This window comes from Myotis daubentonii, chromosome 11, assembly GCF_963259705.1.
Source record: "Myotis daubentonii chromosome 11, mMyoDau2.1, whole genome shotgun sequence".
Taxonomy (NCBI): domain Eukaryota; kingdom Metazoa; phylum Chordata; class Mammalia; order Chiroptera; family Vespertilionidae; genus Myotis; species Myotis daubentonii.
Window position 1 is genome coordinate 26,418,929 of NC_081850.1, and position 25,356 is coordinate 26,444,284.

The 25,356-nt window shown below is 41.7% G+C and overlaps 1 pseudogene; it reads left to right on the top strand.

The window, feature by feature from the left end:
• Positions 1–13,307: 13,307 nt before the first annotated feature.
• On the top strand, positions 13,308–14,568 carry LOC132211910 (cell growth-regulating nucleolar protein-like; annotated as a pseudogene).
• Positions 14,569–25,356: the final 10,788 nt, after the last annotated feature.

Genomic DNA, 25,356 nt, shown 5'->3' on the forward strand with positions numbered 1-25,356 from the left:
ACTGATCCTAAGTAGTCCCTTGAATACTGACCTTGAGAAAGGGGTGGATTGAAGGCATAGGAGAGGCCAGAGACACAGACAAAAACAATTAGACTGTACCTACTACTCCCTGATTTTGTATTTCACTGAGAGGTAACCAGTAATTCTGATTCTGAGACTTTTGTCCAGATCTAGATTAGTTGAAATTAGTGACTGGAGCATGCTCAGAGTCAATAATTTGTCATAGGAAGTCCAAGGTTAAATAGAAACACGGAGAAATTGGAGCTGCTACATTCTTCCAACTCTTCTATTTGTACCAGCTACAGAATTTACTCACACATCACCAGAAAATTGAAGACTGACAAGGGGAATGGAGACATGGGTATTTGTTATCCCAACTATTGTATCTAGAACACTCACAGAAAATCAGAATCTATTAGCTAAATAAGACTGTAAGAATTTGGTGCTGTGACATTACAAACCATTAAATGGTCAAAAGACAATACCAAAAGTTATTTTGAATTTCTGCAGATCATTAAATGTGCACTTTTCACCCAAAGACTAAAAAACACATGTGAAGATAATAAGGAGAGGATCTACATACTTATAAATTGTACTAGGTGCCTGGTGCATGAAGATTCGTGCACTGGAGGGGTGGCGTAGGAATGGAGAGGGGACCCCTTAGCCTGACCTGCACCCTCTCCAATCTGGGAACCCTCAGGGGGAGCCCTCTCCAATCTGGGAGTTTCTGTCTGTCTTTGCAATCATATGAGCAAACTGTCTGAGACCCCCAAGCCAGTTTGGTTTGTTGCTCACAGAATAATAGAGGCATTTTTTTTTTCTTTGCTCCATTGGTGAAGATTTCCTGACAGTTTTAGGATATCTTCCCTTTAATTTTTCCAAGACACTCTGATTTTACTTATGTTTCTCACCTTTGCTTTCCCTTCATCCCCAACTGTAACAGTAACTTGCTCCAGGCTCACTTTGCTCTAGTGCAGCCATGGGCAAACTATGGCCTGCTGGCCGGATCCGGCCCGTTTGAAATGAATAAAACTATTGAAAAAAAAGACTGTACCCTTTTATGTAATGATGTTTACTTTGAATTTATATTAGTTCACACAAACACTCCATCGATACTTTTGTTCCGGCCCTCCGGTCCAGTTTAAGAACCCATTGTGGCCCTCGAGTCAAAAAGTTTGCCCACCCCTGCTCTAGTGTCTAGGAGAACTACGATTCCCAGCATTCCTGGTGCTCCCTGCACTCGGGGCTTCTGCTTCTGGTCCTGGGGCTACCACCAAAACTATTATTTCCAGAATTCCTGGTGTTCCCACACTCTGGGTTTTCCCAGACCAAGGGAGCCACATGCCCCCAAGGGAGCAACTGAGGGAGCGACCCAGGGAACCATATCGCCCCAAGCCTCCGGCTCTCCCACTCTGCTCTGTGTATGCAAATTATCCACAATTTTATCAGGTTAATTTGCATACTCCTCATTGGTTGATGGGTGTGGCTTGTGGGTGTGGCTTGTGGGCTTGGCTTGAGCATAGCAGAGGGACGGTTAATTTGCATGTTTTTCTTTTATTATATATACTAGAGGCCCTGTGCACAAAAATTTGTGCACTCGGGGGTAGGGGGTCCCTCAGCCCGATCTGTGCCCTCTCGCAGTCTGGGACCCCTCAGGGGTGACCACTTGCTGGCTTAGGCCTGCTCCCCGGGGGATTGGGCCTAAGATGGCAATCAGATATCCCTCTGGCAGCCTGGCAGCCTTCGGGGGATGCCCACTTGCCAGCAGGGAGCAGACCTAAGCTGCAGTCAGACATCCTTAGCGCTGCTGAGGAGGCAGGAGAGGCTCCCACCACCACTGCTATACCGGGCCATCAGCCTGGCTTGTGGCTGAGCAGAGCTCCCCCCTGTGAGAGCACACTGACCACCAGGGGGCAGCTCCTGCATTGAGCGTCTGCCCCCTGGTGGTCAGTGTGTGTCATAGTGACCAGTCATTCCCAGTCTTTCTGCTGTTAGGGTCGGTTTGAATATTACCCTTTTACTATATAGGATAGAGGCCTGGTGCAAGGGTGGGTGCTGGCTGGTTTTCCCTGAAGGGTGATCTGGATCAGGGTGGGGTCCCGCTTGGGTACCTGGCCAGTCTGGGTGAGGGGCTGAGGGCTGTTTTCAGGCTGGCGGGCGACTGAAGCTCCCAGCCTCTCTTTTTTTCTTTTCTTTTTTTATTCTGGGATTTATTTACCTTCTATAGCTGTCATAGGAGCTGAGAGCCGGCTCCAGCTTGAGGCCGTGGCTGGCTGAAAGCAGGTATCTGGGTTTGTTTAGCTTCTATAATTGAAACTCTGTTGCCATCACTAGCGCTCTAAGCTCTGAGCCCGCTGGAGGCTGAAAGCAGGTTTCTGGGTTTGTTTAGCTTCTATAATTGCAACATTGTTACATCCGGAGCTCAGAGCTGGGCCACAGCAGGCAGGGAACCTTGGCTTCCTCCATCCCTGGAGCAAGCAAGCCTCATGTTTGCTTCAGCTGCCTGGCTGCCGGCTGCCATCTTGGTTGGCAGTTAATTTGCATATTGCCCTGATTAGCAAATGGGAAGGGTAGTGAAGTTATGCCTAATTACCATGTTTATCTATTATTAGATAGGATAGTTGCTTAACTTTTTAAGTAGCCCAGGTATTCAAATCAGTGTTGCTATTGTTGCTGGATTTCATAAGGCCAGCTTTTACCATGCTAACTATTTTAATCATTAGTCAGACTTGGTCTTGAGCTGTAACATGAAATGCAGTAAAAATGGGTAAGATTAATTAGAGTGTTTCCAGAGAGCATGTTAGTCAAGTTCAGGACTTCCTTTCATGGGGGACAGGAAAAACATGGTGGGTCTTTATTTTTTCTCACCTCCTGGGGTCCAGGAAAAGATCAGAAGATATGGGAAAAAGGTCAATGGGAGAATTCATGGCGGCTTCTCCAGAAGAGACATGGGAGGGATGACTTTCTTCTTTCCTCCAGTTATTCTGTTTGCCAAGATTATGTCATTAAGCCACAGTGTTTGAGCATTTCTCAGACGGTATGGAAAATGGCAAATACCCAGGGATGTAGGCAACGGGGGAACCTTGCAGGAGATGACCTAGCCTTGGAGCATACAAGTCCCCTGAGGGCTTGGGGTGACCTGGCAGAGAGAAACATCTGGGAACTAGCACACAAGGTTCTCCGATAAGGGTCTGAAATCATAGACAGTCCACTAACATTGTTTTCTACCATAAATACATGATATGTATTCACGTGTGTATTATTTTTCTGTCAATATCCTATTAATTTGTTTGTTAAAAAGTAGTATATATGATGGTTAGGAGCAACACTTGTTGCATAAATTTGGATACTTCTCTGCCACTGGTGAGCTGTATTTGGATCAGTTAACCTCTTTGTTTCCCAGTTTCTTCATCTAAAGAAAGGAGTAATAAAAATACTATACCATAGTGTCTTGAGGATTAAATGGATTTTATATTTAAAACATTGCCTGGCACATAGTGAATCACTGAACAAGTGCTTATCTATATATATAAAAGCCTAAGCGACCTTTATGACCAGTCACTGTGATGCACACTGACCACCAGGGGGCAGACGCTCAATGCAGTAGCTGCCCCCTGGTGGTCAGTGCATTCCCACAGCCAACCTCCCATGGCCGGCCAACCTCCCATGGTCCCTCCCCCTGGCTGGCCAGCTTGATCAGACCTGATTGGGACTAGGTGAGATGGGCTCCTATTGGCCCCCATCGCCAGCCAGGCCAAGGGACCCCACCCATGCACAAATTCTTGTGCACTCGGAGGGGGGGGTCCCTCAGCCCAGCCTGCGCCCATTCGCACTCCAGGACACCTTGGGGGATGTCCACTGTCGACTTAGGCCCACTCCCCAGGGGATCAGGCCTAAACTTGCAGTCAGACATCCTTCTGGCAGCCAGAGAGCCCTCAGGGGATGTCCGACTAAAGGCTTAGGCCCTAAAGGGATCGAGTCTAAACCTTTAGTTGGACATTCTTAGTGCTGCCACGGAGGTGGGAGAGGCTCCTGCCACCACCACTGCGCTGGCCAGCCATGAGCCAGCTTCTGGCTGAGTGGCACTCCCCATGTGGAAGTGCACTGACCACCAGGGGGCAGCTCCTGCATTGAGTGTCTGCCCCCTGGTGGCCAGTGCGCATCATAGCAATCGGTCATTCAACCGTTCAGGCAATGTGCATATTAGCCTTTTATTATTATTATACTAGAGGCCCGGTGCACAAAAATTTGTGCACTCGGGGGGAAGGGGGGGTCCCTCAGCCCAGCCTGTGCCCTCTCGCAGTCTGGGACCCCTCGGGAGATAACGATCTGCTGGCTTAGGCCTGCTCCTGGGTGGCAGAGGGCAGGCCCAATCCCTAGGTGCAGCCCCTGGTCGGGCTCAGAGCAGGGCCGATTGGGGGGTTGGGGCACCACCCCCTGTCACACTCAAGGCAGGGTCGATGGGGAGGTTGCGGCGCGACCCCCTGTCACGCACAAAGCAGGGCCAATCCGGGGGTTGGGGAGCTCCCCCCTGTCACTCACAGAGTAGGTCCGATAGGGGAGTTGGGGCACCGTCCCTTGTCACACACAGAGCAGGGCGGATCAGTGGGTTGGGGTGCCGCCTTCTATCACCCACAGAGCAGGGCCAATCAGGGGGTTGGGGCGCCGCCACTGTCACACTCAGGGCAGGGCCGATGGGGATGTTATGGCTCTACCCCGTCACACACAGAGCAGGGCCCGGGGGAGGGGGGGTTGGGGTGCCGCACCCTGTCACACACAGAGCAGGGCTGATCAGGGTGTTTGGGCGCTGCCCCCTGTCATGCTGATCCCGGTGCCGGGAGGCATATTACCCTTTTACTATATAGGGTAGAGGCCTGGTGCATGGGTGGGGCTGGCTGGTTTGCCCTGAAGGGTGTCCTGGATCAGGGTGGGGGTCCCCACTGGGGTGCCTGGCCAGCCTGGGTGAGGGGATGATGGCTGTTTGCAGGTGGTCACACACCCTTCAGGGTGGGGGTCCCCACTGGGGTGCCTGGCCAGTCTGGGTGAGGGGCTGAGGGCTGTTTTCAGGCTGGGGGTGACTGAAGCTCTCAACCGCTCCTTTTTTCCTTTTTTTTTTTTTATTCTGGGCCAGCTTTAGCTTGAGGCTTGGCTCCAGGTCTTAGGCCTCCGCTCCTGAAAGTAGGTTTCTAGCCTTTGCATACAATATTGTGAATCTGCTGGCTGAAGTCCGGCGGTATTTGTTACAATGTTTGAAACTGCAGGCTCAGAGGCTGGCAAGGCAGGCGGGGAACGTTGGTTTCCTCCGTCACTGAGGCAAGCAAGCCTCATGTTAGTTTCAAGCTGCCTGGCTGCCGGCTGCCATCTTGGCTGACAGTTAATTTGCATATCTCGCTGATTAGCCAATGAAAAGGGTAGCGGTCTTACGCCACTTACCATGTTTCTCTTTTATTAGTGTAGATAGGATGTCCCTATTTCCCCCCTTTTGCCCCCTCTACCTAGCTCTTGCCCCCCACTTCTCTCTGACCATCACCATACTGTTGTCTGTGTCCAGGGGTTGTGCATATATTTTCTTTGGCTAATCCCTTCTTTAAATTCACTTCTTTAAATTTTTATTTTCAAATAAGTGCTTATAACTGTACTATTATATATTTTCTATTATATCATTTAGAATTAGGATATTTTTTAATTGAACCCTTGTAAATTTTAGCACAATTTAATAAATTATGCTAGAAGCAATTAGGAGATTTTTCATGTAATGCAGATACATTTCAATTAATATTTTATTAATTTTTAATTTTTTAATATTTTATTTAAAAATAATGTCATACATGTAAAAAAACTATAAAATACTATAGCATATTATATGTACCCTTCACCCAATTTCTTATGTTAATAATTTAAGCATAACCATTATACAACTAACAGAATTTGGAATATATTTTTCTTATAATCTCTTTAATGTTACTTAATCCATTTACTTTGTTTTTGTTAATCTTCACCCAAGGATATTTTTCCATTGAATTTTAGAGAGAGTAAAGGGAAAAGGAGAAACTCATTGATTGGTTACTTCTTACACATGCTCTGATAGAGACTGGGGATCAAGCCAGCAACTGAGGTACATGCCCTTGACTGGAATTGAACGTGGGACCCTTAAGTCCACGGGCTAATGCTCTATCCACTGAGCAAAACAGGCTGCAGCTTAATTCATTTACTTTTAATCTATATGTGTCTTTATATTTAAAGTGGGTTTTGTTTTTGATTCACCCTCATAATATGTCTTTTAATTGGTGCATTTATGCCACTGACTTTCAGAGTGCTTACTGGTAGAGTTATTAGCATATCAGGCAGTTTCTGGGGCTTCCAGGGCGGGCCTGTGGCCCGGGATCAGATACAATCATGGGCGGTAGGCAGGCGGCTTCTGGGATCACACAGTGGGGTCTAGATGGTGGCTTGTGCTGGCGGCTCACGCTGTCCCACCCTGCCTGCAGTATGCAAATTAGCTGCCATCTTTGTTGGTGGTTAATTTGCATATCACTGATTAGCCAATGGGAGGTGTAGCAAAGGTACGGTCAATTACCATGTTTGTCTATTATTAGATAGGATACCTTGTTAAGTTTGTATTTTATGGTAGGAGTTGTACCTTATTTTTGGACAACAGATAGCTCCAGGGTTATTAGGAGGGAAGAGTCGACTCAGATGTAATATTCTGTGAATATTTCTATGAAACTACACTGGAAAGTTAGGGAGGATTGCCCTATGCTAATCTAGGCATTAAACTATCTTTGTTATTTCAACCAACATATTTGTTGTGCCAAATTCTTAACTTTACATTCAGTTATGAAGAACATTATCTTGATAAATCATTCAGCATATACAGGGCATCCCAAAAAAATGTACACACACTTTAAATAATTATTAATTCCAATGTTTCTTTCTTTTCAGATTTAACCCATTGGAATTAATTAAAGCGTGTGTACATTTTGGGGGACAACCTGTATGTAGTACTTATAGATTAAAAATATGGTTTTCTATCTTTATTTTAAATATATGTTTGTTTTGGGTTATTTTCCCTTGCCCAAGAATCTGACTTGAGAGTTTTAATGAGTTTTTGATATTTGTTTTAATTACACAAGTATTTCATGTTCATCATAAAAATGAAAAAATATAAATAAATGAAAAAACTATTGCCCAGACTGCAACCAAATGATGGCCATTGTTCACAGCTTAGTGTTTGTTCTTTTAAATATTCTTTCTTTAAGTCCTTCCCCCCTTGTGTACAAGCAATGCATTGTGTTTTCTCCTAAAGTTGTACTTTAAAATACATATTATTATGTAACCTTAATGCCTCACTGTGCAATACATCATGAACATATACCTATATCTTTATAGACTTATAAAGTCCTTTTGTAATATTCAGTTTTGTGGGTATACCATAATCTCTTATGTCAGGCATTTAATCTGGTTTTATTGTTGCACATAATAAACAAAGTTGTGACAAACATCAAAAGAGAAAAAAAGATAGAATATTTTATAAATAATCCCACGATGTCTGACTTCAGAGAATGGATTATAACATAACTGAAGTATTTTTCAAATGTGAATGAGTTCAATGCTCCCACTTAATACATTGTTAAAAAGGTGCTCTTGTATGGCACCTTGTTCCTCAGTGGTTGAGCATCAACCTATGAACCAGGAGGTCACGGTTCAATTCCAGGTTAGGGCACATGCCCAGGTTGTGGGCTCAATCCCCAATAGGAGGTGTGTGGGATGTTTCTATCTCTCTCTCCCTCTCTGAAATCAGTAGAAAATATATTTTAAAAAGGAAAAATAAAGCCAGGTTCTTATAGTCTTTAAGTCACTTCATAACATCTGATAACCTTGATAAAGAATAGTTATATTAATTAGTTGTGACTTCTAGACATAAATTCTGATATGGTATGTTTCTTTCCTGATTACAACTCATTCTATGCTAAAATTAGGTACTGCCAAAGAAAAGAAAAAGAAACACAAATAGACACCTAGTGATTAAACAAGAATTACATTACAAAATGTAATCAGACATATACTTACTGGTTTTGACAAAAAATAGCTTATGTGGCCTGAATAAAACATCAACTGTATATAAATCTCTCTCAGGGGATCATTTTTTCAAGATGACATAAAACTGCATTTCATTTACATTCAGGATTTTTAAAAATATGTTTTTATTTATTTTAGAAGGGGAGGAAGAGAGAGAGAGAGAGAGAGAGAGAGAGAGAGAGAGAGAGAGAGAGAGAGAGAGAGAGAAACAACAGTCAGTTGCTTCCCTGCATGCATCCAGCCAAGCATCAAACCTGAAACCTGAGCATGTCCCTGGCTGGTAATTGAACCTGTAACTTTTCGGTGCACAGGATGATGCTCAACCAGGTCTCCCTCACCCCTCCAGAATTATTTTAAATCTTTGGAAAGTTCATTTTTATTTAGTTCAGAAAAATTTGCTCTGAGTACTTTGGCTGGCTTACATTCCTGCTTAGTGAATACATTTATTTTCATAGAGTTTATTTTCTATGTTCATGGATCTTAGAGCTGGAAGGAGTCTCTTTGACTTCAGAGTTTTAATTTATATTAAAATCAATAAGAAATATATATAATAAGGTATTTTCAAATGAAAAACAATACATCAAAGATGCATAAACGCTGGGAGGCATGTTAAAGGGGAACTGGGAATTAACTCTAGGATGTGGCAAAACACCCCTAAGCACAAATCAGCATTTCATAGCCAGTGATATATATATAGTTTATTGGGTATTACTAGAAAGTAGTTCACAATCAAGGATGTGCATAATAAATTCTGCCACCGCTGCACTTGTTGGCAATCACTTTTAGCCACATCAAGTCTCCAGATAAATGTGTTCTGTCTGAACCAACTCTAACAGGAACCCAGACAGCTAACCTGTGTGTGCTTTTGTAATTAAGAAGCTAAAGGTCTTCCTCCTTAGAAAAACAGGACAAAAAATAACTCAGAGCTCCTTCTTCCGCACTCTACCTGGAACCCTGCTGCACTCTGCAGCCAACATAAGGGTAAGAGCTTATACCTCCGTTATACCCTTATTTATAAATGAAAAACAAACAAACCAAAGACCTGATTTTTAAGGTCAACTAGAATTCCATTTTTGTGGATTTTACAGGAATTGAAAGCACAGACTTTAAAAATTTTGTTTTGCTAAAACCTTCAAGGAAACATACACAACACCAAATTAGGCTCCGTGGAATGTGACCCAAAGAACAAAGCTAAGGAAGTTGACTTCGATCCTAAACTTGTTTATTATTTCTCTCTGAGAACCTCATCTACCAATCCCCAATGTTTCTCTGCTAACCTTTATTCTTACAGTTTTTCTAAGCAATTACACATCCTGTAGCTACAGTTTCCTTCATTAATCCTTTTGGGGAAAAGTAATGTCAGATAAGTAACACCTGCTTCCTTGAGTTAAATCAGGATGCACATGGTCCATCTGCAATGCTAAGCTGTGGCCAAGAAATTTCAGAGCAACTGGACAGTCAGTAACCTCTACTCATATACAAATGCAACACCGTTTGCTAGACGATTACAGTGGTTCATAACCCTGGGTAACAGGGTTGAATGCTGTCGGTTTTAATTTTTTCTCTTTTTTTTATTGAGACAAAATTTATATATAAAAAGTCCATCTACAAGTTTGACAAATGTATACAGTTGTATTGTGTCCACCACCATCAAGATGTGGAATTTTCACCACTCCACAAGGTTTCCTCATGCCTCCTTCCAGTCAATCCCCTCCTTCCAATCCCCAGCCACAGGAAACCACAGATCTCTTTTGTTTCCATAGTTTTGATGTTTCTAGAATGTCAGATAATGAAATTATACAGTATATGTCTTTTGTGTCTAGCTTTTTAACTTAGTGTGGTACTTTCAAGAATCATCCATTTTGGTGCCTGTATCAGTAGTCTGTTCCTTTTTGTTGCTAAATAGCATTCCATGTATAGGTAAATCAGAACTTGTTTATTCATTCACCAGCTGAAGTACATTTCGATTGTTCACAGTGTGGGGCATTTACCACTTAAGCCGCAACAAAGATTTACATACAGGTCATTGTGCGACATGTGTTTTCAATTCTCTTGGCTATGTGTCTGGTGTCTATAGTTAAATGCATGTTTGCCTTTAGATTAAAAATGCTCAACTGTTGTTGTTTTTTTCAGAGTGACTGGATCCTTTTGCATTCCCCGTAGCAATGAATGAGAGTTTGTTTTTCTATATCCTTACCAAAACTCGGTATGATTGGTCTTTTTATGTATTAATAATTCTAGTGTTTGGATGGTAGTATCTCATACTGGTTTTAAACATTTGCGTTTTCCTCATGATTAAAAATTAGGAGCACATCTTTTGTGTGCTCATTATCATTCTTCTATCTGTTGTGGGTTGTTTGCCTTCTTACAGCATTTCACAAGTTTTTCCCCTACTCTGGTCGGCAAACTGCGGCTCGCGAGCCACATGCGGCTCTTTGGCCCCTTGAGTGTGGCTCTTCCTAAGCCTTAGGAGTACCCTAATTAAGTTAATAACAATGCACCTACCTATATAGTTTAAGTTTAAAAAATTTGGCTCTCAAAAGAAATTTCAATCGTTGTACTGTTGATATTGGGCTCTGTTGACTAGTGAGTTTGCCGACCACTGCCCTAGAATTTTTATTGTTTTAGCTCTTACATTTAGGGTATGATCCATGTTGAGTTCATTCTTGTTCATGGTAAGAGTTGAGGTTCATTCTTTTTGCATGTGGATATCCTCTGGTATTGTGCCACCATGACTGTGGGCTAGTGTGGAGCTTGGGGTCTTGGAGGAGGGTGTTCACTGTGCCCCTGCATCATCCCCCCCCACAGCAGGCCCTGCACACCTGCATCGTATCAGGCTGCCCTCTCCATGCTCTTGCCCCTCCCTTAGTGCACCACAGCGTTCCTCACCATTTGGTGCGAACCTGCTGGGCAATGGGGGTGGTTTCTCATTTCTCCGACTCCACCCCCAATCTCAGGCAGACCCTTTACACCTGAGCCTCAGGAGTGGCGTTTTCTCAGCAGCCCTGCCGGCTCCTCATGCACTTGGAGAGTTCCCCTTCTCCCCCCTAGTGTCAGCTAAACTGTCATTAATTGGCGGGAACCTTGGGTGTGAGTAAGGAAGGTTCTCTCCCTCCGGTTTGGCAGCCGAATATTGCCTTGCAAAGGGCAGATGTCTCTGCACAAAGAGGATTTCTGCTGCAGCTGATCTTTGCTGGGGTGGATGGAAGGTTTCCTGTTCTACCCCAGAGGGAGCAACGAAAGGTCAGCTCTTGGACCTGGGCTTTTCCCATTCTCCAGTGGTAAGTGCTTTTGACTTCATATTTTCATATTTAAAAGGGGTTCAGGACACAGGAGGTTTGGGGCCTGTCTATAGCTGCGGCCAATCATTTCCTGGTGTTCACAGAGTTTCTGGAGAATGAATGGGCTTCTGAAGATACCCCTGCTCCACTCTCAATCTTTGGCAAACCTTGCACACCTTGTGTTACTGAAGGAGGCACAATGGCCGTTTGCGCTGCCTCTAATGTTAATCAGCAGTGCTTGCTGGAGAATCGTGGGAAATATTCCAGTGCATATAGACGCCCCATATCTGGGTTCCCAGAGATGCTGAACTGTCAGTCTTGCCCTTAGTTTAAGAATCCATTACAATTGCAAGAGGTAAAGGAAGGCTCACATCTCCGGGCATCTTCGTGTCTCATGACCTTTGTCCTTCTCTCTTGCACCCTTCTCCTCACAGAGACTGCCCCCCCACCCTCATCTATGGATGATCTGTTCTCCTCTCATGGAATTTCTAATGTTTCTTTCACTTTATAGTCGGCTGCTCAGCTCATCTAGCTTTGTTTTTTTCTTGCTCAGAGTATAAATACTTTCCCCTCCTTTTATCACACGGTATGCTTGGTGTCTTGAAAGGCTAGCACCCCTTTTTAGATTGTCAAAGAATGGAGCAGAGAACCATCTTCTGCAAGAGCTGGTTTTCAAGTTTTCAGGGACATACAGACACACTTATTTGGGGGAACTCGTGTTGTAGTTTCATATGTGAAAGCTGTGTTGGAAGAGGGGTCTGTGCAACACAGGTGTGCACAATGGTGGTCGCTAGCTGACAGCGATCACAGTCCCTCAGTGGTGTCCCAGCCAGTCAACCCAGCAGGTAACAGATGAATAGGATTTATTTTTTCCCCTAAACACCTGAATTGGGTCCCTCTTCTTATTTTAGAGGAGTTTTCAGGATTAAGCAGACATCAGTGGCCTTGAGAAGAATTATTTGGGATTTATTTCTATAATAATTTAATGCTTTAGGTACATTTTTTTAGTATAAAAGGGAGAGAAGAAGAGGAATGTTGTGTATGGGAGGCATCATACTCACTCTTTTGCGTGTTTATTTTAAGCATTTTTGTGTATCCCTTTGTATACTGCAATTGGCTGAAGTCCACAAAGATGGGCTTTCTACATTCAGCTGCTGCAGTGTTCAGATAATTTAAATGAACTGTTAGGAATCAGTTTGCAGGGCAACAGTTTCTCTTTAAAGGGACAAAAAAAATTGCAAAAGCAATGTTGCTTTGCAGAGGGGAGTCCCACAAACGCTGCTATGGGTGGGATGGGGCTGGTGCTGTGTAACCAGTGTTTGGCTTTCTTTTCAAGTGGGGGCAATGGGGAGAGAACCTAGAGTGAGGCAAGTTCTCTTCCCCAGCCCTTGTCTGTCTGTCTGTGGTGGTTTCTGTTTCAGGGAGGTGTGGTGGGATCATAAGTCATTTCCCTTCCCTTCTAGGCCTCCTGCTGTAAATGGAGGACCTGTCTGGTTTCTGGTTTGGCTGGGGTCCCATAAGGGTATGGGACCCTTCAATAAAGGATAGCAAACAGAGAAAAAAAAAGTGTTGCTGAATTTATTTATTTATTTTCTCAATTGAGTTTTTAGAGAGAGTGGAAGTGTGGGAGGGATGGGAGAGAGGGGGTGGAGAGAGAGAGAGAGAGAGAGAGAGATGGATGTGAGAGAGACACATTGCCTCCCACACACACCCTGACTAGGGCCTGGGATCAAACCTACAACCCAGGCACATACCTTTGACTGGGAATTGAATACTGCATGGGCTTATGCTCTAACCATTGAACACCCTGGCCAGGGCTGAATTTCATATTCCCCAGTTTAGAAATTAAAATGCAGAGAAACGAATTCTGCGCCGGGAAGCGAGGCAGGCGGCGGCGGCTGCGCTGGGCTGACGGGCGGCCGCGGCGATTCCACGTGCTCCCCGCGCTCCCCGCAGCCGGTTGGAACCGTTGGTGGACGCGGGCTGAGAGGCAATGCTTGCTATCTTCAGTTGGAGGGACTGACTTTTCACATGGTGTATTTTTGAAAAGATTTAAAGCCTATCCTGTATAGAGAATATTTAATCATTTAGCTAAAAATGGTATTTTTTACATGCAATGCATGGGGTGAATCAGTGAAGAAAATACAAGTGGAAAAGCATGTGGCTGTTTGCAGGAACTGCGAGCGCCTTTCCTGCATTGACTGCGGTAAAGATTTCCGGGGCGAGGACTACAAAAACCATGTGAAATGCATAAGCGAAGACCAGAAGTACGGCGGCAAAGGTTACGAAGGGAAAGCCCACAAAGGCGATATCAAACAGCAGGCGTGGGTGCAGAAAGTTAATGAATTAATAAAAAGACCCAATGTCAGCCCCAAAGTGAGAGAACTTTTAGAGCAAATTAGTGGTTTTGACAACATTCCCAGGAAAAAGGCAAAATTTCAGGAACCAGCCAGTAAAGGGCAAGAGTAAAAGCCACTCAACCGAGTGGCAAAGCCACCTGCAGAAATAGCACCACGGTGGCACCTTCCAAAGCCAATGACACCACGCAAGGACAAGCAGAGGCAAAGAAGAACAAGAGAGAGAGGAAGGAAGAGCGGCAGGAGAAAAGGAAAAAAGAAAAGAAAGAACTAAAATTAGAAAACCACCAGGAGAAAACCAAGAGTCAGAAGTCTAAAAAGCGCAAAATGAGGCCTGAGGCCGAGCAGGAGGCGGGAGGGGAGGGTGCCCCCTCGGCCACGGGCCCCAAAGGGAACAAGAGCCAGGGGCCGAGGAGCACAGGCGAGTGTCGCGTGAATGGAGACGTGGACAAGGAAGAGACAAACATGGGAAAAAGGAAGCAGAAGCTTTCCGAAGTTGAAGCATATTCTAAGAAGAAAAAGATTAAGTTCCCAGGACTGGCTGAAGGCGGAGAGCCAGAAAACCATGAAGCTCCTGCTAAGGGTAAATTCAGTTGGAAGGGGACTGTTAAAGCAGTCCTGAAGCAGGCCCCAGACAGTATTATGCGGTGACGAGCGAACACCACAGGTCTGAAGAGGAGCTCCTGGCCATCTTCAACAAGAAAGTCAGCAGGAACCCTGCCTTCAAGCTACTCAAGGACAAGGTCAAACTTTTGAAGTGAACATTTTTATATTTAATAAATTGAGTCCATTCTGTTGATTTCTTCCTTTCACTGCTGCTTGTAAAACATGTAGTAAATAATAACTCAAATTTTGTTTTCTTATAAGAAAAATATATATTTTTGGTAGATCTTTTATGAGCAAAGAAACTATATTGTCCTGAAAAAAAAAGAAGAAATTAAAATGCAGTTGTCATTTGCAGGAAATTACTGAGAAACTATTCCACACTGTCTCATCTATCTGTTCATATGCATAAACCAGTTAGCATATTTTTTTAAGTGTCTAAAAGTGGATAATCAGTGATCACCTAAAATAATTGGTTAAACTGTCAGCCTTTAAATTGACCCCATTGGCTCTATATGCCTCATTAAGTGTAATGTTTAATTACATTAACCTTTTCATTCAGTCATATTTGTACATTACATACTGTGTTCAGGCAGATTTGCAGTAATTCAAACATAAATCAGATATAAACTCTATATTCAACAGTTTATAACTCATTAAGGATGCTATGAAGCCAAATAATTACAAGACAAATTAGTTGAATACGAAATCACTTGTTATGGGCCTTAGAGGTATGACAGATGCATTCCAGATGGGAAAGTGAAGGAAGACTTTGTGGATAGGTGACACTTGGCTTCAAACAACAGATGTGTTTGGAGGTGTGTAGGTAATGAAGAAAGGCTTTCCAAACAAAGCAAAGAACAGGTTTCTGGCAGCTTTTAGAAATGGTGTTGGAACAAGAGAGTCTTACTAGTATTTCAAGTGCCAGGTCTGAAATGAATGCCCTCCAGGATAACAATGCCATGGAAAACACACCAGGCACCTACTGTGCCCAGGGCCTGTTCTTACAACTCCCTTTCATATGCATGGCTTGTCCGGGTTCTGTAGAAGGCCAATACCGCACTGGTGCACTGAACTCTACCTCTGCTTTCTCCCTCAAAATATTGCTCTTAAAATTTTCCCCATCTCTCATCATAATTTTTCTCTTTTTTCTGCATCGTGCCCATTCACGAATATGCTACACAACAACAAACAATCACACACACACACACACACACACAAAACAACCCCTTTCTGTATCAGTTTGGTCTCACTGCACACCAAAAATTCAGTGGCTCAAAATCAGCATCCATTTTTTGCTCGCAGTTCCGTGGTTGGCAATTTAGGTTGGGCTCAGTTGGTCAGTTCTGCGCTTTACTGAGCTGGTTGGTGCATCATGTTGCTTCGCTAGGTGGTTCTGCCTTAGGGGGTGGGTGTCTGCACTATGAGTGGCAGAGGATGTAAAATACAAAATGGAAACTATCTCAATAACTTCTTATAGTGATTGCAAAATGAAATAATATATTGGGTTAATATAATATTTTGTAATGTTATATGATGTGGGATAGTATGTCATATGATAGTGGGTTAATATGATAAAATGTGTAATTTCAATCAATTTTAACATTTTGTTTTACTTTTCACAAATGTGGCTACAAGAAAAATGTTTATTACATCCATGACTCACATTGTATTTCTATGAGACAGCAGTAATCTAGGGCTTGCAACTCAGTGTCATTTTAGATCAGCAGCTTAGCAACCTCTTGTTAGAAACACAGAATGTCAGTGCTTCTCAGATCAGAATCCACATTGTTGCAGATCCCCAAGTACCTCATATGCAAAGTAAGAAGCCGTGGCCTAAGGGACATAGAAGATCATAGTAGTGATGTTACAAGGGAGATGAGAGAGCATAATATAATCTACTCTCAGGGAATTAATTGAGTGGTATTGTTACTGTTGGTTTAGCACTGTTCTAAGTGCTTTAGCTGTATTAGCTTGTTTAATAAGATAAAATGGAGAAGTATGTTTATGATGATCAGACAGCATACAGAAAAGTTTACATGAAAATTCACATTTAGAGAATAGCTCCTGTACATTTTTAAAATTCTTTTTAAAGCTGTTGATCATAATTAAAGCACTGAATGATACATAAAATATAATGCAATGCAGGTGATATGATGATTAAGGGGAAGAAAGGTGATTATTAAAAGATGGCAGGAGCCCTAGTTGGTTTGGCTCAGTGGCTAGAGCGTCAGCCTGTGGACTGAAGGGTTCTTGGGTTTGACTGAGAGCCCAGTCAAGGGCAAATGCCCAGGTTGTGGGCTCGATCCCCAGCAGGGGGCGTGCAGGAAGCAGCTGATCAATGTTTTCTTTCATCATTGATGTTTCTATCTCTCTTTCCCTCTCCCTTCCTTTCTGAAATCAAAAAAATATATATTTTTTTAAAAAGATGGCAAGAAAGAATTATATTTCTTAATAGCAGAATAAAAAGTCAAATAGTATTTTTACAGGAGATATTTCAAAATAACAAACCATTTCCTAGATTGTTTAGAAGGTGGCATTGGGAGTTCCACAAATGTGCCATGGAACGAAACACAGGATAATCTGCAATTATTTATTGCTATTTTCCCCAGGCAGTGCTATAAAATTGGGTAAAAATGCACTTCAAATATAAATGGAAAAGTCTGCATTTCCCTATAGTCTATTTTAAAGGCAAATATGAAACACACACTTATCCTTGTCAAAGAGAACCTGGTGATATAAAAATTCCAGAGGAGGGCAGCAAAGATAAAAAGAAGAAAAAAAAAAACTTAGGTGGAAAAAAACACATTCTTATTTTTCAAATTCCAAATTTTTCACAATAGGAAGTATCACTGTGATGGAGCATTTATTAGCTTTAAATTAAATTTGTTTCCTAAAATCAGAAAATAATGAAAGCACATAGTTAATCTGTCTATCTTTCTTGGTCTGTCTCTTTGGTTCCTTTGAAAGTCCTATACATATTCATACTTCTAAAGAGTATTACAATAGCATTATCCCAGCTGAAAAGTATACTATTTTAGTCACTTCTTTATTTGATAGATACTTATTGAGTGTTTATACTATGAGCTCTGTTGTTTTAGGTGGTAGGTATCTGATGCACAATTTCATTGAAGAAACAGTGCCTGATTTAATAAAGTTCAGACCTGGTGAATGAATTATAGACTTAATCTGTAAATTGAAATGGATTAACCATTATACTGATGACAGCCCATATACTTTGATATGAGTATGAAATGAAGCTATGGCTGGCCAATCAGAACTTGAATTTAACTCTGAATATACGCATGGAAAAAATAGTTTGGGGAATAATTTATAATGGTCAAAACATTAAAAAGTTTAAAAATGAGTTTTATAAAAGATTTAAGTTTATGTCAGTGTCATTAGACAACAGAATGGTTATGGTAATAACAGACTAAATTTAAAACTTCGCTAAGAGAAGGTGAATTTTAATTTAGTTCCCAACTCTTAGCAAGCTTGATACTCTGAGATGTGACATAGTTTCTTCTGAGCCTTAAGTTTATGAGCTTATATGAAACTAGAGGCCTGGAGCATGAAATTTGTGCATGGGGGTGGGGAGTTGCCCTCAGCCCAGCCTGCACTGTCTCCAATCTGGGAGCCCTCTGGGGATGTCTGACTGCCAGTTTAGGCCCTATCCCCGGGGATTGGACCTAAACCAGCAATCAGGCATTCTTCTCACAATCCTGGACCACTGGCTCCTAATCGCTCATCGGCCTGCCTGCCTGGTTGCCCCTAACTGCCCGCCGCTGCTGGCCAGGTCACCCCCAGCTGACCCCTCCCTGCCGGCCTGGTCGCTCCTAACTGCCCCACCCCTGCCTGTCTGGTCACCTCTTACTGCACCCCTCTGCCAGCCTGGTCAACCCTAACTTCCCCCCCTACCAGCCTAATTGCCCCAATTGTTACCCCTGCCGTCCTGGTTGCCCCCAACTGCCTCCCTGGCTGGTCTGGTTGCCCCACACAGCCTGCTTGTTCAGTCGTTTGGTCGTCCCTCACTAACCCCCCTGTCGGCCTGGTCACCCCACGCAGCCTGCTTGTTCAGTCATTTGGTCGTCCCTCACTAACCCCCCTGCTGGCCTGGTCATAGGCAGCCATCTTGTGAGGGCCTGAGGGTCAATTTGCATATTATCTCTTTATTATATAGGATTGAAAGGCTGTTTGGTTTCTATTTCAAATTTCAGACGACAGCATGTGTTCTTTCCACTGTGAATGAGTCTGCTATTTACACAGTGATATCTATATTTTGCTATTGAGCCTAGAAACCTTTGGAGTACACCTATAAAACACTGAATCGTCATAAGCCTGTAAAACACATTAATATGGTGTTATTTAACACATGCATTATAATTTCAATAATCCTACATAATTGTGTGTACCATTATATATATTCAACTGTCTCTAGACTTTATATTCACTCTGATAAGGGTTCAAATTTAATCATTCTGTGTTTGACTATGCTCTTTCTGGCGAATTGAAGACTGTTAGTAGAGTCAAAATCCATTTTTTAAGGGAAGTTTTTAAAATACAAAGCAAAACATCTTCTCAAAATAAAGAAAAGGGAATGCAGTATAAGTTTTGTATTATGGTATTCAATCCTTTCAAAAATCAGGCTTATTTCTGGATTTCCAAACTCATCTCCCACCTTATCCTTCCTTTATCTTAGTCACTTGGCTTACTGGACTACCTGCCCAGAGTCCCAAACACCCAATATACTCCCCTTCTTCTCACAATTTACCTCAAGCTCTTTTTATAGGCCTAAAATAACCTTGCCTCTCTTTTTACCCTTTGAAATCCAGTATGGCTATTACATTATATTAATGCCAGCCTTACCCACTAAATTTATTTCACCAAATCCTTTGATATCCTTTATGGCTAAGACCAAATGTCACTCCTTCCAGTATGGGTTTATGGTAAAACATTTTTGCGAAATTCTCATTGATCCACAAGTCTGTCCTTCTCTGTGCTCCCAGGTCACTTGCCTGGTCCTTTCATCATGGGGTTTAATTAAGCGGTTTTAGCTGCTTGGTGGGAGGGTCCTTATGTTCTTCATCTAAGCGTCATCAATGTACCTAACAGAATTTTTACTAGAAGTGTCTTGAACAAATGAATAGAGAAACACATGAGAATCATCCTAAATTCTTTAACCTGTGGTCTAGAGAACTGTGTCGTGGCTGCTCACGAAATGGTAGTTGCCTATTTTATAGGGCAATGTCAGAGGCAGGGCAGAGAAATCACTGGGCACCTTAGGCGTTGGATTCAGAGGAACCTGGGGTCATTCCCTGGCACTGTCACTTACTGGCAAGAAGATCCAGCAGGTACTTTTACCTGTTTGAGCCTTGGTTTTCTCAAAGACAAAATGGAGATCATACATCTTACCTACTAGTTAGGCTTATTGTGAATATTAGAAATAAATAGATAAAATTCTTAGAAATGATAATTATTACATAAAGATTAATTAACTAAACAATAATGTGCTCAGGATAGTAGAAGGTTTCTGTTGATTGAAAATTGTAAATTAAAAAGAAATAGAATAAAGACTCATCATTTTCAAATGATAAACTCTAGAAATACACTTGAGTAAGTAAATCCATTAGTCTTTCAGGGAGAATAAAAACTCGTTCTTTTGTGATTTGGTTGGTATCATCTGAACCATTAAGTTGCAGCCCATTATTGGTTGGTGAAATAAATTTAGTGAGTAAGGCTGGCATTGATATAATGTAATAGAAGTGCATTCTTATTAATAATAAGAATAGTTTTACAGGTAATGTAGTTAAATTATATACATATTCACATGTTTGTTTTGGATAGATAAATCAAATGTGGCAAAAATGTTTGCAGAACACTTTTCTGCAGGATATCTATACAAAGAACTTACTAGGAACTTTCTCCCAGAAGTAACCATTAGAGAAAGGGTTAAGGAGTACTGGCTGGTTAAGACATTAGCATGTAGGGGGTGCCAGCAGTATTTGAAATCCTAAGACTTTCCAAGCTAAAAATAAATTGTGCATAATTCAGGTATTTTTGATGATTCACTGACCTTGTATAAACATTGCAAGCCACGTAGTCATTATCATGATTATCAATTATTAGTGTACAGCAGTTTTCTGGAGTGATCCAGCTAATAGTGTGCTTTAGTTAATAAGACTCGAGAGTTTCCTATATATGGACATAAGCCATGTTAAAATTAAAGAATTATTCTTTTCCCAAAAGTTTATAGAGAGTGTGTTCTGTTACCCTGAATACAGAGGGAGCAATTAGCCCATTTTACTTCAAAAAAAAAAAAAGAAGGAAAGAAAATATTAGATAATGAAAGAATAGAAGGCCTGTCTTGGGCCAGAGGTTAATTGTGGTTCATAAGCCACATTCATTTATACATATTTTTTTCTTTTGATTTTTCTTGTTTCAGTGAAAAGTATTTTTTGAAATAAATTACTTTTATATGAAATTATGCTATGGAAGCAACTTTTTACCCAAACGATCATAGTGTTCCAGGAGAAACTACTTTGTATTTAGATAGTTAATTGTAATCATCATGCTATGATGCTACAGTGTGTACAATAGATTTTTGTTTATAGGAATTAAGTAAAACATATGACATTTTGCTTGTGGACATCTGTTTTTATTTGCATTGATAAACTTAATTAGAAAGTGTTAAAAAGAGAACTAGGGAAGAAACTCACAATCTATCACTGAAAACATTGGGAAGCATCCTATATAATAAAAGGCTAATATGCAAATCAACCGAACAGCAGAATGACTGGTCACTACGATGTGCACTGACCATCAGGGGGCAGCCGCTCAATGCAGGAGCTGCCCCCTGGTGGTCAGTGCACTCCCACATGGGGAGTGCCACTCAGCCAGAAGCCAGGCTCACGGCTGGTGAGCGCAGTGGTGATGGCGGGAGCCTCTCCTGCCTCTGTGGCAGTGCTAAGGATGTCTGACTGCCAGCTTAGGCCCACTCCCTGGAGGGCTCCCGGACTGCAAGAGGGTGCAGGCCAGGCTGAGGGACGGGACGCCCCCCCCCCCTCTCATCCCAGTCACCTGAGTGCACAAATTTTGTGTACCAGACCTCTAGTATAAGATAAAGCCCTTGAAAATGGAAAAGGAAGCCAATGAAACTCCTTGTCTATTATATGCTTTTCCATGCTGAAAATGTATTGACTTGTACATATCATCTCCAAATGAATATTCAGTTGGAAATGCATGAAATCTGAAGAACATCTCAGATTTCTTGCAGCATTAAACTTTGTTTTGAATGCTATTCAGAACATCCCTTAATGAAGAAAGCCACAATCTGAAAGGATTTGGTAAAGTAATGGATGATTTGTAACCACGAGCAAGAGAAAAATACAAAGTAGTACCTTGATCAATCAGTTTCACCAAGTCCAGAATTACTGACATTTCTTTTATAACTTAGAAGACAGTCATAGAAGAGCTGGCAATAATTGAAAGAGATTGTTCTTGTTTCTGAGTGAAGCCAGCTTCAAATTTTCATCTGCTGTATGCATACTAATGTCATTAAGGAAGAATTCCTAATTTTTTTTGCATCACTTTGGAAATATTCAAGGATTTTCAAATGGTATAAAGTTTCTCTGCCAAGCAGAATTTGGTCTGTATGAAACTCTTGGTATTTTGTGTGAGGTATCACCTCAAGAGCTTGGCAGCCTTTATTCTTCATGAGTTTTGTGAAGAAAACTCTCACTCACCATTATGATTTAAGACTTTTCTACATTTGTGTACATTGTAATAAAAACAATACTGCCATCAATCCTGAAATAAGGTTTTTCTCCTTCCGTGGAAGTTGCTGACAATGCAAGAACTTGGGCTGTAAATCATCCTCTTGTCAATAGACGGGACAAAAAGAAAAGCAGCTCTTCTCTGAGTCACAGAAGTTTACTGACTGCTGATGGGTCAGACCTTGATGTGCTTCACTGATCTTCAGGCAGAAGTTTCACTCTTTCTGAATCTCACAAAATGCCTCTGAATAATTTGACAAGAATTCTTTCAGTCATAACATGGCATCTAAGATTCAGCCTTATGAAAATATTCATTCAGTGTTTTTATGAGTAAAGAGATACATCTATGGATGGGGGGTCCTACAGTCAGTGTGGTGGATGTTGCGGAAACTCTCAGATCTCTTTTGCGAAACTGACACTTAGTGAAGAGAGACCTTAGGAAACTGTTGGGTGAGATTTCCTGTGTTGCCAATGTGCTTTCTTGGCTGGTTCAGAGGGTGACCATAATTCGATGTCTTTGCCTATAGAAATCTACAGACACCTGGAAGCGGGCAGCACACTTGAGTTTACTTCTGCTGAGAAGACCTCTTGTTCAAAATATGGATTTTTCCCTTCTTCCCGACATGGTTTGGTAAACACTGAAGAGGCAGACGACATGAAAGACTCCATTGCAAGGTCACTGTGCACAGCCATAGGCAGTGGCTTTACGGCAGTAATTTGAAGCCAAAGGAATTAATTGAGTTCCAATAGTTGTGAAGGGTCTGGAGCCCCTGGGTTCAGCCCTCACCCCCTTGCATGATAAAGAGAACTGTAGGAGGTCTATGTCTCTGTGACCTTATGTCCTTATGTGGATCCAGGCATTGAGGACTCACTCGCATCAGCTTAAACTACAAGATGAACAGAATGTAAACTAAAGTAGAAGATAACACAAATTTCCATGTAAAAGGCCATGCCGTACTCTATATTTCTTCAAGTTCTGAAATTTCTTTTCTCACTTAAACATTTTTGGTTATCCAGATACATTCAGGCAATCAATAGCTACAATATAGATAACAACTACCCAAGAAACCCACAAATGGAACACTTCAGAAATTTTGGTAAAAAAAAAAAAGTATTGTAAATTATATATGAAGGCTAAATTATAGTGATGTATTTTCAGAAACATCTTTTTTTTTTCCCTGTAAAAAAAACAGACCAGGCTTAAGAAAGGGAACAGAATGGAGTTGAACTGCAGAGCTGCTTTTTCTATCCAGAGCTCTCAATGAAATTTCACCAACTTTTAAATAATTTTTGGGGTCTGATGTTAGAGATGCACTGGTAGATTGATTGCAAAAATGACCACTGTATTCCACTGCTCCTTGTATCCATGCTATAGGTGAGCTCCATTTTCATACCCTGAATCTAGGCCAGCCTGTAACTTCCTTGAGCTAAACCATACAGTGGAAATGAGGGTATGCCGATTCTGGATTGAGGCCACCGAAGACCATGCAAGTTTCCACTCACCTAACTTACCTGCCGAATGCAGGTGCATGAGAAAGTCCAGCTGAGATCAGCTGAGCCCAGCCATAGCTTGCCCACAAATTTATAAGAAATAATAAGTGATTGGTGTTTTAAGACATCAATTTGGGGGGAATTTGTTACTTGGCTATAACTCAATGAAACAGAGTTCCAAATAGAGTGTAACTAAATTTAAAAATAAGAGACTTAGCCCTGGCTGGTGTGCCTTAGTGGGTTGGGTGTCAGCCCATACACCAAAGGGTTGCAGGTTCCATTACTGATCAGGGTACATGCTCGGGTTATGGGCTCAATCCCTGGTAGGGGACGTGAAGGATATTTCACTCTCACTTCGATGTTTCTCTTTCTCTTCCTCTCCTTTCATCTTTCTCTAAAATCAATAAAAATATTTTTAAAACTAAGTAAAATAAGAGACCGAGTAGTAATAATAGTTGCCAAGTATAGCATCTACAAGGCACTTTGTATCTATTCTTTTTAACTACAGTGTAGAACATTCTTTCCCATGTTCTACACTGCATCTCTATGGTAACATACCTAAATTCTTAAGCTCTATCTGGCCATTTCCCCCAAATGTACTTTTTATTTAAGAAAGAATCCTCTATGTAAATTTATCAAGAAATTTAAATATATTGAAAGATATGAGGGAAATGCTTATTAAATGTTTAACCCATGTTATACATCCGCTTTAACATTTTTTCACCTTGGAGATTGTACACATGAAATTGCTTCTCACTTCCTACACACATGCATATCAAAAGCAAGTCAAAACAAAATTTCCCAATGACAAAGTGACTCTGGAAACTTTTTACATACTTTATAATCCTCAGAGAATTTTTGTAATTCCCCTAACACATAACAAATTTTAGTTGCTCTAGACACATGTAATAGCACCGCTTAAATGATGAATTAGGCAGGAAGTAATTTACTACAGTTTTGTCTGATATATGTCAAACAGACGATCATGAACACCTAGGAGGAGATGCCCAATATAGAATGAAGAGAGAGACAGCATTGGATAAAAATAGTAAGTTACCTTTTCTAGGCTCTGGCTAAATACTAAATGTGTTTTTTGGAAGATGATGCAAATAATTGAATCATTTCAGAAGAAGAAGAAGAAGATGGAGGGGGAGGAGGAGGAGGAGGAGGAGGAGGAGGCGGAGGAGGAGGAAGAGGAGGAGGAGGAGGAGATCTTAATTGTCTGTTGTTCTTGCACATTACCTCCTTAGCTTTCCCCCGCAAATGTTTCCTTGTTTTAGTATGATGTGGAGGAAACCCAAAGCCTTTGAAAATATAAGCAAAGATTGGAGGGAAAGTGGAGAGAGAGAGAAAAGAAGAGATGGGAAGAGAAACCAAGTGTAACAATTTTCTAAAAATGGCCTGGAAGGAAAATACCTACCTTAATGCAGCAGCCATAATGATGAAGTAGAGAGTTCAAAGAGAAATGTATTTTTTTTCACTTTGTACAGCCTATTGTTAAGACCACAAACTCCACTCTAAGCTGGATGTCAAAGCATGGTGTGGGTTGGTACATCTACACAAAAAGCTGTCTTTTGTGCTCTATCAGTACTCTCCACAGACTGAGATTGAACTCATACCAATGTGGAAAGCATCCAGATTCAATAGATAACTGTCCTCACCCCTATATTCATTGCCCCATTATATACAATAGCCAAGATTTGGAAGCAGCCCGAGTGCCCATTAGTAGATAAGTGGATAAAACAGCTGTGGTACATTTACAAATGGAATACT